The following is a 12,847-nucleotide window of genomic DNA, read 5'->3' as shown; positions in this document are numbered from 1 at the left end:
GGAACTAATATAAGTTAGTTTATTTGAAAAAAATTAACTTTTTTGTTGTTGTTTTTAATGTACTCTGACTGCGTGTAATAACTTTCTATGAATGACTGATAAATTTCACCCGGAATTCGGAATATATATACGTTCTTGCTGAGGTATTTTATTTGTGAAGGAAATCGAAGATTTAATAATTTATGCCCTTTTTAGGGCTGAACAATGAAATAGAGTTGACAGAAATAATCAGATAAGATGAATAAATGATCCTTTTGTATTTTATTTCTCCAAAATTTGAATATATTCTCTTCTAAAGTTATAACTAAATGTTCCACTGAAATACCATAAACAATATGATCTTCTCTAGGAAAGAAAAAGAAAAAATATAAATAAAATTTAAAAAAAGAAAGAAAGATAGAAAGAAAGAAAAAAAAAGGGCTTGCAGATGATATAAATCCTTACTCTGTTTTCCTAACAAAGATATATGAATTTTCCTAAATGGGTGTATTTTCTGGATAAATTGACACATTGTAGGCAAAATGAGGATGAATAACAGAAGAGTCCTGTCATTTTGAAGTGAAGTCTTTCTGTACTCAGTATTTCTTTTTACTGACTCCTGAAAACTCTTGGAGTGAATAAGACACTTCAAAAATCCACAGTAGCCTTCTAGAAATTAGTAGCGTGTCTGAACTGTATCACATTAGCAATATCAATGATGCATAATTTGAATGTTTTGAAAGTGGCTGAGGATACTTTGCAGATATAATTACTTTAACAGCATCTGAAGTGTTGTTGTTGTCTTAACTTACTGGAATTTGTGACACATAAGAGAGCTCATATGCATACAAATCTACCTCAGTGATACAACAAACCTGGGAAAAACTCACTTCAAGGATTGTCATAATACCCAGTGCTATTTCTGATGTCTCTTGCATTGGTTGTTAAACTTCTCTTATGTACCTCTCATGACAGTGTTTCAGTTGTGAAATTTAATTTTTGCTGTGTGCTTAAAAAACAACAATCCTTGCTTTCAAAATTGCAAAATCTTTGACATGTCAGCGTTTCATTTTCACAGGGCTAGGAGGTGGCAATTTGTACACACCTATAACCATTCTCCATTTATGAATGTCAACTTTTAAATCTTTGGGGATCCATTGCAGTCTCTCCTTTTCTCCCCTGCTTACCCTTTCTTCATCTTAAACTCTTTCTTAGACTTGGTGAAATCTTTGGTTTAAATCCTAGCCTCATCCAAGTAATCTTTCTAGGGGCTTCCAGGCTCTAGACATCCACAAAGTGATTCAGAATTTGCTTTTTATTTCATCTCAAAGTTCAGTGCTGGAGCCAGGAGGATTTCTTAGACCCAGATACCAAAATATTCTATCCCTTTGCCTGGACTTTTATCAGTAGTTAGCGTAATTTTCAAGCAGATACAGGCTGAACATCCCAAATTGAAGGCAGGAATAATAAATAATACATGTTCAGGCCTGTATTTATTTTGCAGTTAACTATTGTTTATTTTTGAGTCCCTGCTCTTACTCTTTTATTTACGCAGGCAACAGACACGGTGCCTCAATTTTATTTGAAATTGTTTGTACTAAAGCTGGCCAATAATTTTCCCATTGTGAAAAATGCAATAGCACATCTTGTTGAAGTAATTGCTAACAATATTTTAGACTGCAAATATTCATGTAAAACTGCACATTTTGGGGGATGAATGAACACACACTAGAATGCACTTGCTGTGAATATCAGAAATTTAAAAAAGCCAGTCTTCAGCAATGAGCTATGAGAAATTGCTAAGGTTACATATTGCAGGGCAGGGTAACATCATTATTTTTTTCAAGATATAGTAGAAATTACATTTTCTTTTAGGTTTTAGTTCTCTTTACATCACAATAAGGGGATAAAGATATGCTCAGAAGTTTTTATTTCTAGCTTCTAACATGTTTGAGAGACATAAAAATCAACTCAAAAGCTAAATTGTCCTTACTGATACTTGACTAAACATTTCCAAAAGGATTTATTCAATTGTTTTGAGTGGGTCCATCAAAACATACGAAGCTTTACAGCTATCACCCTCCTACTCAAAAACTGTCCAACATCCCTGTGACAGGTGCTATTATATGGAAAGTGATATTAGATCAACTAAATTTGTTAAGCTGTTTCTCTTAAGAGTTTGAAACAATGCAGGGAGGGAAGACAAGGTTGGCAGTGAGATGGTTGTAGAATTCTCTGGGTTTATTGAGGTGATTTGTGAGAAACACTGTAGGGCTTGCTTTCTTTGATATGCTCTTTTGTTGATAGCAATGTTAGCAAAAAATAAATAATAATTAATTTATCTTAAGAAGCTTTTACAAGATAACATGTCCTGATACAATGCTTCAAAGATATGTGCTGAGCAACATTTTTATCTTATCACTTCCTGAGGGGAATAGAAAAGAAAAAAACATGTAAGTTCTCATGCATCTGAACAGGCTTTATCTTTTCCCCTGTCAGTTTACAACTCTTATACTTGTCTTATTGCAGGTGATGTGCATTGATTTACATCACCTTTATCCTAGAATCCCTTATCAATCTTTTCTGAATCTGAGCAAATCTTATCTTGTAAACTGTACTGAGCTTCTGTTTGCACCGAACTGCAATTAGGAAACCACTTACAAATTTTTATTTGCCACAGGAAGAAAAAAAAGATAGGCTTGACTTTACTCATCTTGTATTAAAACTGCATGGAGGGTTTTGAAGAGTGTTTTCTGGAAGTGTTTATCAATGGTGTAGATAAAGTTGATTTGATCTCACACAGAATGAAGTCAAAGAGATGAATTCCAGAAAAGTCATTGCAGAACTATGACCTCAGACAGTGGAGTGGAGGGGCTGGCTGGACTGGGCCTCCATTAGCCCACATCTAATTGCACACCATGCCCTGAAAGACCCTCTCTGTGACACAGGACTTGGTGGTGCTTTGTAGGCCTGAGGCTGTGCAGGCCTTGGTTGCCTCCATGTCCCAGCCTGCAATGACGTGGACATCAGCATCTACGTGTAGTGCTGAAATAAGAGCACAGTTGTGTTTTTCAGCTGCTGCTTGACTGGGAATGATCCTGCTAAACAGGTTCATGACTCAAACCTGAAGCAAAATCATTTTTTATGAGCCAGGCAGTTAGATGCCACTTTGCGATGCTGCGAAATAGACATCACCATGTCTGGTTTTAAGACAAGGCACCACAGTGTGACTTTTTTGCCAGCATGAAGTGACAGAGTCACTGTGCTGCTGGTGGGTGGATGCAGATGGCCAGCTAAAGAGTAAACACACTCTTCTGTCACTCTTCACACAGTTTCTGTCCCTGTGCCTGGAGCTTGGCAGTATATGTGACAATAAGGCTGCAGGTGAGGAGTTATTCTGCAGTGAATGGGTTAATGCCTAATTCTTGAACAGCTGTCTCACCTTTAGAGGTATCAAATCCTGGTTTTTGCTAGTGGTCTCTCTGAAGGAAGCCAGTATGGAGGACACAAAGCAGAATGTAGCAAGTTATTGCAATTTTGCTACTACATCAGCAGTTAATGTTTGTGGTCCTGGTGGTGCTTGTGAGCCTTCACGAGCTGGAATGTTAAAGGGGGCATAGGAAATAAATTCCTCAATAAAAATTAGCGACTTGGACTTCTGAGAAGCTGCCTCCCCATTAGATATAAAATGTGCTTCTTTATAACGTGTGCATGGTGAAGATAATATTTCTGATATTCAGCTCTCTCAAAGCGCACTAATAAAGTTGAGTAGTTGTTCAGGTGAATAAATACATTGTGACTTATTATATTTCACACATCAGTTTATCGATTTGCTTCAGGTATTTTTGCAATTATTAGGAAAGGGAGCATCTCAATAGTCATATGTCAAGAAAAGACTGTATGGGGAAACAATTGGCACGAGCTAAACACTTTGATGTCTTTGCTGGTACTTTTCTGCTTTTCTTCTTCAAGAGGCTTTCATGTTAGAGATGGAGGATGGGCTCAGCGTATTTCTGTGTTGGAAAATATTAATTTACTTCACAGCATTTTATTTACCTTATCATTTTTCTCTTCTGTTTCACAGTATCATTATAAAAAATGCTTATGTATGTGTGTTATTAACTGTGCGCACCGCCGATTTTGCACTTAAAAAATTCACAGCCCCCTGCACATGCCCAGTTAGTCAAGGTCTAGAAGCAGATCAAGTATATAGAAACTATTACAGGGATAACTAGTTCATGGCTATGGTATGAGATCCTGGAAAACCAGCTGCAAAGTTAAGAAGAGAGTTTGTAATCATCTCTTAACTCCTTCCAATAGGCAGATAAAATGTAGTCTTTCTCTCCAAAATATTTTTTGTAGAGATTTATATAAAACAGACTTGTTACCCAGCTGATACCCAACTAACAGAACCTGTTTTCTCTGATCTTGCTGGATCTTGCATAACATTGTCACAAGATAAATAGTTACTATTCTCTCAAAAATAAACAGAGATTAGTCTTGAAAGGATTTTAATGACATATTTTATATATTTATTATAGAATTTTCTTGAACATAAACTGGGAATCCATCCACATTGTCATTTCTGTCACCGAACTCACGCTACGTCTCATTACACTGTGTAAGATGCAACACTACGTTTCATTTTGCGTTCAAAATAGCACTCTTCCACCACGGCCAAATGCCACCTAGCGATTAAAGCCGGAATTGCCCATAATCGCAACTCCAAAGCATGAGAGAAACTTCCACTAGAATAATTCTTAGAGATCAAATTTATCATTGTGATTCAATAATTCTGTTATACAAGTCTTATCTATGTTAACTGTAAGTTATTCAATCTTTAATCCCATAATCAGAGCATTATGCATTTGCAAAGAATCAGTTAATTGTGGTGAGATGCATTTTCCCCAAATGCAACATTTCTCATTCGAAGCTGACTATTGTTTATATACACAATATACATAGTGAGCATTTTGTGGGATATCCAGCTGGCTAGCATATTGTATTTGTTTTATTTCCTCCACAAGTCACATTTTGACACTCCTGAATAGCCACACCAAATATTTTTGTGAGAAACCACGGTGTTTCTGTTGGTATATTTCTTGGTTATTTTTTGTGTTATAAAAATACTCAGTTTTTCCTAACGTTGTGCATTCTGTTTGCAGAATGAATGCAGAACCTGTTTTACTGAGATGAACTTCTTTGCTTTCCCTGGTATAATTTCATACCAGCGACTCTCCTTTCACGGGCTACCATACCATTAAGCTCTGCATGTTCATAGCTGGTTAAGTACTGCTTGATGGTACTCAGAGGCTAGGAGTATCTCCCACAGGCCTCACCCCATGGTTGTGGTATCTGCCTTCATGGGGAGCAGTGTGGGAGCCTACCAGGCCTGCAAGGTCCTGAACCTCCCTTTGTGAGCTGTGCCCATCAGCATGCTGTGTTGATGAGGCAGATAGTGTAACTTTTCTTCTTTTATGTAGCTTCCTATGACACTTCACGACTTAATACTTGCCTTGACCTAACCTGAAATACAAATATAATGCGCTCTGCGTGACTGATGCAACACTAACAAATCCAGTGCCTCTCCAGGTAAATTATTGTTTTTAACCTTGTCCTTGCATGAGATTTGATTCTATGAACTGTACCTGGTTAAACTTGTATGTTTGCTTGCTTGGTCGCTCTTGATGCATCACACACAGTTCCTGATGTGATTTCCTATTGCTCTGCATTCATTCTTCTTGTGCTGACCCTCAGAACTTTTTCAAGAAAGGGACTTGTTCACCCACCTTTGTATGAAATTGAGATCTGAATGGTAAAGATCATAAGCAAAAGTAAGACCTTCTGAAAATAACCCAATATTCAGAATGCAACAGATGGTCTCCAGACCCAAAGAAAAGAGTGCCTGACTTGAAAGGCATAAACTCCTCAACTAAAGAAAACATGACTTTCAAAAGATAAATAGATGATTGTTCAAGAATTTTTTTTTATTTACACAATTATATTCACATGGAAAAGCAAGGAAAAAAAAAAGGTTCTTATGGCTAAATTCTTTATGCAGTTTCCTCTGGTGTCACTGGAGGAGGAAACGTTTTGGCTTTTGGCTTTTCATTTTAATTATGTGAATGCACTGGAGCAGAAACAGAATTTATTAAAGCTGACCAGCATAGTACATGTGTATTTATGTGTTTTTTGACAATTTCTGTATTTTATTTTATTTTATTTTATTTTATTTTATTTTATTTTATTTTATTTTATTTTATTTTATTTTATTTTATTTTATTTTATTTTATTATTGTGAGGACCTCTATGTACAAAACTGAAAGGCTATTTTGATTAAAACTGCTGGTCTTAAACAATTCAGTAAAAAGATAAAGAAGGAAAAAAATATATCCTTTTTAAAGGATTCAATCATCATTTATAAAGGAGCTTATCTCACCCAGCAAATTTGGAAGCTGATAATTAACCAGAAACAGGAAGGTCCATCATTTGGTAATTTGATAAATAAAGGCTGCCAACCAAAAGCACTTGGCATGGCACGTCAACCTGCAGAGCTTACTACAGATGGCATGACAGTGCCTGGCCATCTGATTAAGCCAGGAGGTGCTGATGAAAAAGCAGTGTGAGCTCCAGACAATATTTTCTAATTCTTCAAAAGCTTCAGAAACAAACAGCAGAATCTCCATATTCTCCATCATGAATTTAAGGGGAGGAAGGGAAACATGGTCCCAGGCCAGTGTTAGAAGTAAAACACAGCGTAAAGCAACAAAATTACATATGTATTATTTAATGCCATTACTGGAGAGGATGAAGTGGCGAGGAAAAAAGCTACTATAAGAGGATGAAGTGGAATCCCAGAGCATTTATATTATCCATCTTCCCCGTGGCATAAACTGGCACACATACAGCTAGCTGTTATTTCTTGCAATTTGTACAATTCAAAGCTGTTTTTCACCCCTTCTTAAAAGGCCTACCCCGTGGTCTTTACTCAAAGGAAAACTGTAAATGCTAGCTACTGCATGTTGGATCTCCATTCATCCAGTAATACACAGCTGAGCTGTGCAATGAAAATCGCAGATCTCCAGGCATTGCAGATGCTACAGCTTTATGGAGTTTCAGGGTACCACATGCATGCATAAACACCAATTGGATAGAGGTAAGTTTTCTCTCTCTCCAAATGAAGCCACAGCAAATCACGCTCTGGGCTTCATTCAGCCTTTTACCTCAGGGTGAACACTGGCTCTTAACCCAGGATGAATTGCTGTGAGCTTACTCCAGGCAAGGCATTAAAATGACCAGAAAGCAGCCACCCTGGCCATAGATAAAAACAGCTGGTGAGTTCATAAGTTCATAAGTTCATAAGGTTGGAAAGGACCTATAAGATCATCTAGTCCAACCATCCTCCTATCACTATCTCTACCCAACTACTAAATTAAGTCCTTTAGCACCTCATCTAAACGCTTCTTGAACAGCGCTAGGGATGGTGCCTCAACCACCTCCCTAGGCAGGCCATTCCAGTGCCTGACCACTCTTTCAGAAAAGAAATGCTTCCTCAGGTCTAATCTAAATCTTCCCCGGCACAACTTGTGGCCATTCCCTCTCGTCCTGTCATTACTTATCAGGGAGAAGAGGCCTACCCCCTCCTCACCACAACCCCCCTTCAGGAAGTGGTAGAGTGCAATAAGGTCTCCTCTGAGCCTCCTCTTCTCCAGACTGAACAATCCCAGCTCCCTCAGCCGCTCCTCATAAGACTTGTGCTCCAGACCCCTCACCAGTTTTGTTGCCCTTCTCTGAACACGCTCCAGGGCCTCAATGTCCTTCTTGTAGTGAGGGGCCCAAAACTGAACACAGTACTCGAGGTGCGGCCGTACCAGAGCTGAGTACAGGGGGATGATCACCTCCCTGCTCCTGCTGGCTACACTATTTCTAATACAGGCCAGGATGCCGTTGGCCTTCTTGGCCACCTGGGCACACTGCCGGCTCATGTTGAGCCGAGCATCAACCAACACCCCCAGGTCCTTTTCCTCTCTACATTCTTCAAGCCATTCTGCCCCAAGCCTATAGCATTGCATGGGGTTATTGTGGCCAAAGTGCAGGACCCGGCACTTGGTCTTATTGAACCTCATCCCATTGAGCTCAGCCCAGCTGTTCAGCCTATCCAAATCCCTCTGAAGGGCCTCCCTACCCTCAGGCAGTTTGACACATCCTCCCAGCTTTGTGTCATCTGCAAACTTACTGAGCATACACTCAATTCCCTCATCTAGGTCATCAATAAAGATATTAAACAAGATGGGCCCCAAAACTGACCCTTGGGGGACACCACTCGTTACAGGACGCCAGCTGGACTTAACTCCATTAACCACTACCCTCTGGGCACGGCCCTCCAGCCAGTTCTCCACCCAGAGAAGAGTGAACCTGTCCACACCATGGGCTGCCAGTTTCCTTAGGAGAATACTGTGGGAGACCGTGTCAAAGGCCTTGCTGAAGTCCAGGTAGACTACATCAACAGCCTTTCCCTCATCTACCTGTCTGGTCACCCAGTCATAGAAGGAGATGAGGTTGGACAAGCACGACCTGCCCCTGGTGAACCCGTGCTGGCTGGGTCTGATCCCTTTATTGCCATGCACGTGTCGTGTAATCTCCCTCAATATCATCTGTTCCATAACTTTCCCTGATACCGAGGTCAGGCTGACAGGCCTGTAGTTCCCCGGGTCTTCCTTACGGCCTTTCTTGAAGATGGGAGTCACATCGGCAAGCCTCCAATCTTATGGGACCTCTCCAGATAACCAGGAATGCTGATAGATGGCAGAAAGTGGCTCGGCAATCACCTCTGCTAGCTCCCTCAGCACCCTTGGGTGGATCCCATCTGGCCCCATGGACTTGTGGCAGTTCAGATGGAGGAGAAGATCTCTGACCGTCTCTGCTTGAATCACAGGGGGTGCATTATGCACCCCATCCCGGACTTCCAGGTCAGGGCAAGTACCATGTGGATAACTGTCCTGTCTATTAAAGACAGATGTGAAGAAGGCATTGAGAACCTCAGCCTTTTCCTTATCATCTGTGGTTATATTGCCTGCCTCGTTGAGTAAAGGAGGGAAATTTTCCTTAGTTTTTCTCCTGCTGTTAATATATTTGTAAAAGGGTTTCCTGTTCTCCTTTACAGCAGTAGCCAGCCTAATTTCAAGCTGGGCTTTAGCATTTCTAATTTTCTGCCTGCAGATCTTGGCCAGTTCTCTGTAGTCACCCCAAGTAGCCTGACCCATCTTCCAGAGGACATAGACTCTCTTTTTCTCTCGGAGTCTCAACAAAAGATCCCGGTTCATCCACACTGGTCTTTTGCTCCTCCGGCTTGACTTACAGGACTCCGGGACTGCCTGCTCCTGTGCCTTTAAGATTTCCATCTTGAGGAGCATCCAGGCTTCCTGGACCCCTTTACCCTTCAGGAGCAAGTCCCAAGGGACCCTTGCAACAAGTGTCCTGAACAGGTCAAAGTCTGCCCTCTGGAAGTCCAAGGTAATAGTTTTGCTAGTCACCCTCTTGACGGCACCCAGAATAGCAAACTCCACCATTTCATGGTCACTCTGGCCAAGACAATCTCCAACCTTCACATCCCCTACTAGTCCTTCCCTGTTAGTGAAAAGTAGGTCAAGCAAGGCATCTCCCCTGGTAGGCTCTTGCACCAGCTGTGTCAGGAAGCAATCATCCACACATTCTAGAAATCTCAAGGACTGCTTCCTCTGCGCAGTATTGTATTTCCAGCATATATCAGGGAAGTTGAAGTCCCCCATGAGAACGAGTGCTGGCCATCGTGCAACATCTACGAGTTGTTTATAGAACATCTCATCTATTTCTTCATCCTGACTAGGTGGTCTATAACAGACCCCCACCACGATGTCACTCCTAAAGACTATCCCCCTGATCCTTATCCATAGACACTCTACTTTGTCATTTCCAACCACTAGTTCTTCAACATCAAAACACTCTTTGATATAGAGAGCTATGCCACCACCCTTTCTTCCCTGTCTATCCCTTCTGAAGAGCTTGTAGCCATCAATCCCAGTATTCCAGTCATGGGAGAGGTCCCACCATGTTTCTGTAATAGCCACAAGGTCATAGTTAAGCATAGTGAGCAACTGGCTGCATCAGTTTGAAAGGGCAAAGGTAGTCATGTGGCTTTCATGGCCAGCTTCTCCTTCTGGGGAGGAGACAGTGAGGGGATATCTCTGTTAAGAAACCTTCACCCAGCAGTAAAATGGAGGCACAGGTTGTTACACCAAGCCAACACCCTGTGCTATGAACAGCCCCAGCCCAGCTGACTCTCCAGCACATCCTCCAACAAGAGGATGGTGATGTATCACATACAACGCACAACATATGCCTTTTCCTGTCAGACCATGGGCAATATAGACATAGAGTATCTTAAGTTAGAAAGGACATACAAGGACCATCAGGTCCAACTCTAGTATTTTCCAAAAAAAATAAGTAATGGTCAGCAACCTAACCTAGGAGTTATGGACCACCTCACAGGAGCTGATGGCTGCCAAAGGACACAAGAGATTAGTAAAAAATGCTTTTTTGCAGTTCTCAGGATGAACCTCAGTGAAAAATGGGGGACCTGACAGCTGATAACTCTTATCCTTGCTGTCATCACAAGCAATCCAAGCCGGACCTGGCCACAGATGTCTCAGCACACTTAAGTGTGTAACGTGACAGAGTGGCTGTGAACAGGTAAAACTGATGTTCCTGAAGCTGTTTGTAAAGAAATGTCACCTCTTCCTTTCCCAGTATCTTACATCAAGTTTTGTCCCACTGATTTTCATTGAATTAGACACAAGGGGCCAGGTGTAATCAGTCAAGCTGCATGCCAGGCAAGCTGGAGTAGGATAGTATGTCCCTGCAATGCTTTACCATAGATATTGTGTGGGGGGAGCTTAAGGTTGCCAGGTTGGGTCTGAGCTGCACACCTACCTGAAACAGAACTTTCCATGGCAAGCTTGGAAATGGTATGGTCATGTAAATATCTAATGAACATGGCTCCATGTGAGCTGCCTCTAAGGGGGGCAGCTCTTGCCATTGCTGGTGTCAAGGAACGGTTAAGTTGGGAATGAGATAAGATGTCCTCCTATAAACTTTCAGAGAAGACTGATTAGCTAATCAGAGGATATTGCTGGCATAGAAAGATAAGAATGATGTCCATTGTTTGTGTTCCGTGGAGTTTACTAAGAGGGGTCTATCAGCAAAATGTTGACCTGTTGAATACCGTAGTGGTCAGTAAATATTAATTAATCCCTTATGTGTTTTTTTTTTTTTTCTTCTTGTGTTTGGAAACTGTAAATCAAGAAGAAATACATATATTTTTTTCATAGATTTATTTCAAGGTAATTGAGACTAATGTTTCAGTGAATAGAAAAGTATTTTATTCCCCTGCTGCCAGCACATATGGGACATATATGACTGCTGCAGCGACACCATCTGTTCTGAATTAAATTTATTGTGTTTCATACATGCAGAAGGAAATGATGCATTGACTACATTATTTGGCAGAGCTTATGAACCATCACTGTAGTCATGTTTTAAAATAATTTTAGGCATTAGAGATAGCTTAATTATAAAGGTTAGGAGTAGTTCCACAGGCGGGATTAAAATGAAATTTGATCTTAAATCTAAGATTCTTTTTCTTGTCTTTCCCAAATGACACCAACTGCGTTTTCGAAGGCTTCACAAATTAAACACACTGATTACAGATTAAAATTAATTCATATTAGTATGCCAGAGCACGTAACATCCAGAGTACAAATTCTTTTTGGTGCCCTTTATTTCCCTGGCAGAAGCACATAGAGCTATATCTTCTGCTTTCTACAGAGCAGCAACATTACGAAAGTGCTCGTTCTTCCACCTCCCTGATGATCCCATTTTAGTTGGAAAACAGGAAGGCTGTGAGCTCCTCAAACATTGCCACATTACCTATCTCCTATATACTGAATCAAAACTCTGTTGGTGGGATTGTAAAGAATTTGACAGCACAATGCAGAGACTCTTCCAATACACATCAAATATGCAGAAACCTTCTTGATGTGGTATTTTCCTATGTTGCCTGTCCTTTGGAAGGAGCAATAGTCACTCACAACCTGTAACCCTGGAGACAGTGGGACAGTGGTTAACCCCTTTCCTCAAATATCTATCTTCTCTCACCAGAGACAAGGCCATGCAGCTCTGAATTTTGTCCATTTCCAGGAGCATGTTTCTGCTGCCATTCCTGAGTCATGACTATAGAAAACCTCTGTAAGAGCTTGGATGCACCACCGGCACTTGATGTGCAGCAGAAAGCTTGCAAAAGAAAAACCTGGTAATGTCAATAGTGATGACAGCAAACCTTCTGTGACTGCATGTAGATGACCTCAAAGAAATCTACCAGAAGGAACTTCTTTGGTGATCCCACCTCTGCATCACCTTGGGTCCTCTCCTTGTGCTCCAGGAGCCTCAGCAATTACTCCTAACACAAGGAATTAGAGGCTGACTCTTCTAAAAAAAGAGCAGATTTTCATTGGAAGGTAATTTTCAAATGCAGAAATAATAGGGATATAAATGAGTATTGATCAGAAACATTGCTTTGAAAATCTTAAGATCTTGCTGTATCTTTTCTGAGGGAAAAGAAAAAGAGGCAGGAAAATGTGACATAGATGTATGGGTTGTGCCAGCAGAAACTGCTTGGCAGGAATGGTGCTATAAAACCCAACACGGTCATGAGTTACTCCAGGAAACCAGGCAGCTGTCTATCCAGGTAATCTTGTGGTTCCTGCTCCTTTAGCATTTATTTGAAATGTATGTAATGGTTATTTATTTTTAATGTTTTCCCCTCAAGGTGTCA

This window comes from Cyrtonyx montezumae, unplaced genomic scaffold, assembly GCF_038088225.1.
Source record: "Cyrtonyx montezumae isolate F1298 unplaced genomic scaffold, pur_monq_1.0 scaffold_3, whole genome shotgun sequence".
Classification (NCBI taxonomy): domain Eukaryota; kingdom Metazoa; phylum Chordata; class Aves; order Galliformes; family Odontophoridae; genus Cyrtonyx; species Cyrtonyx montezumae.
Note: the sequence above shows the minus strand (reverse complement) of the source record.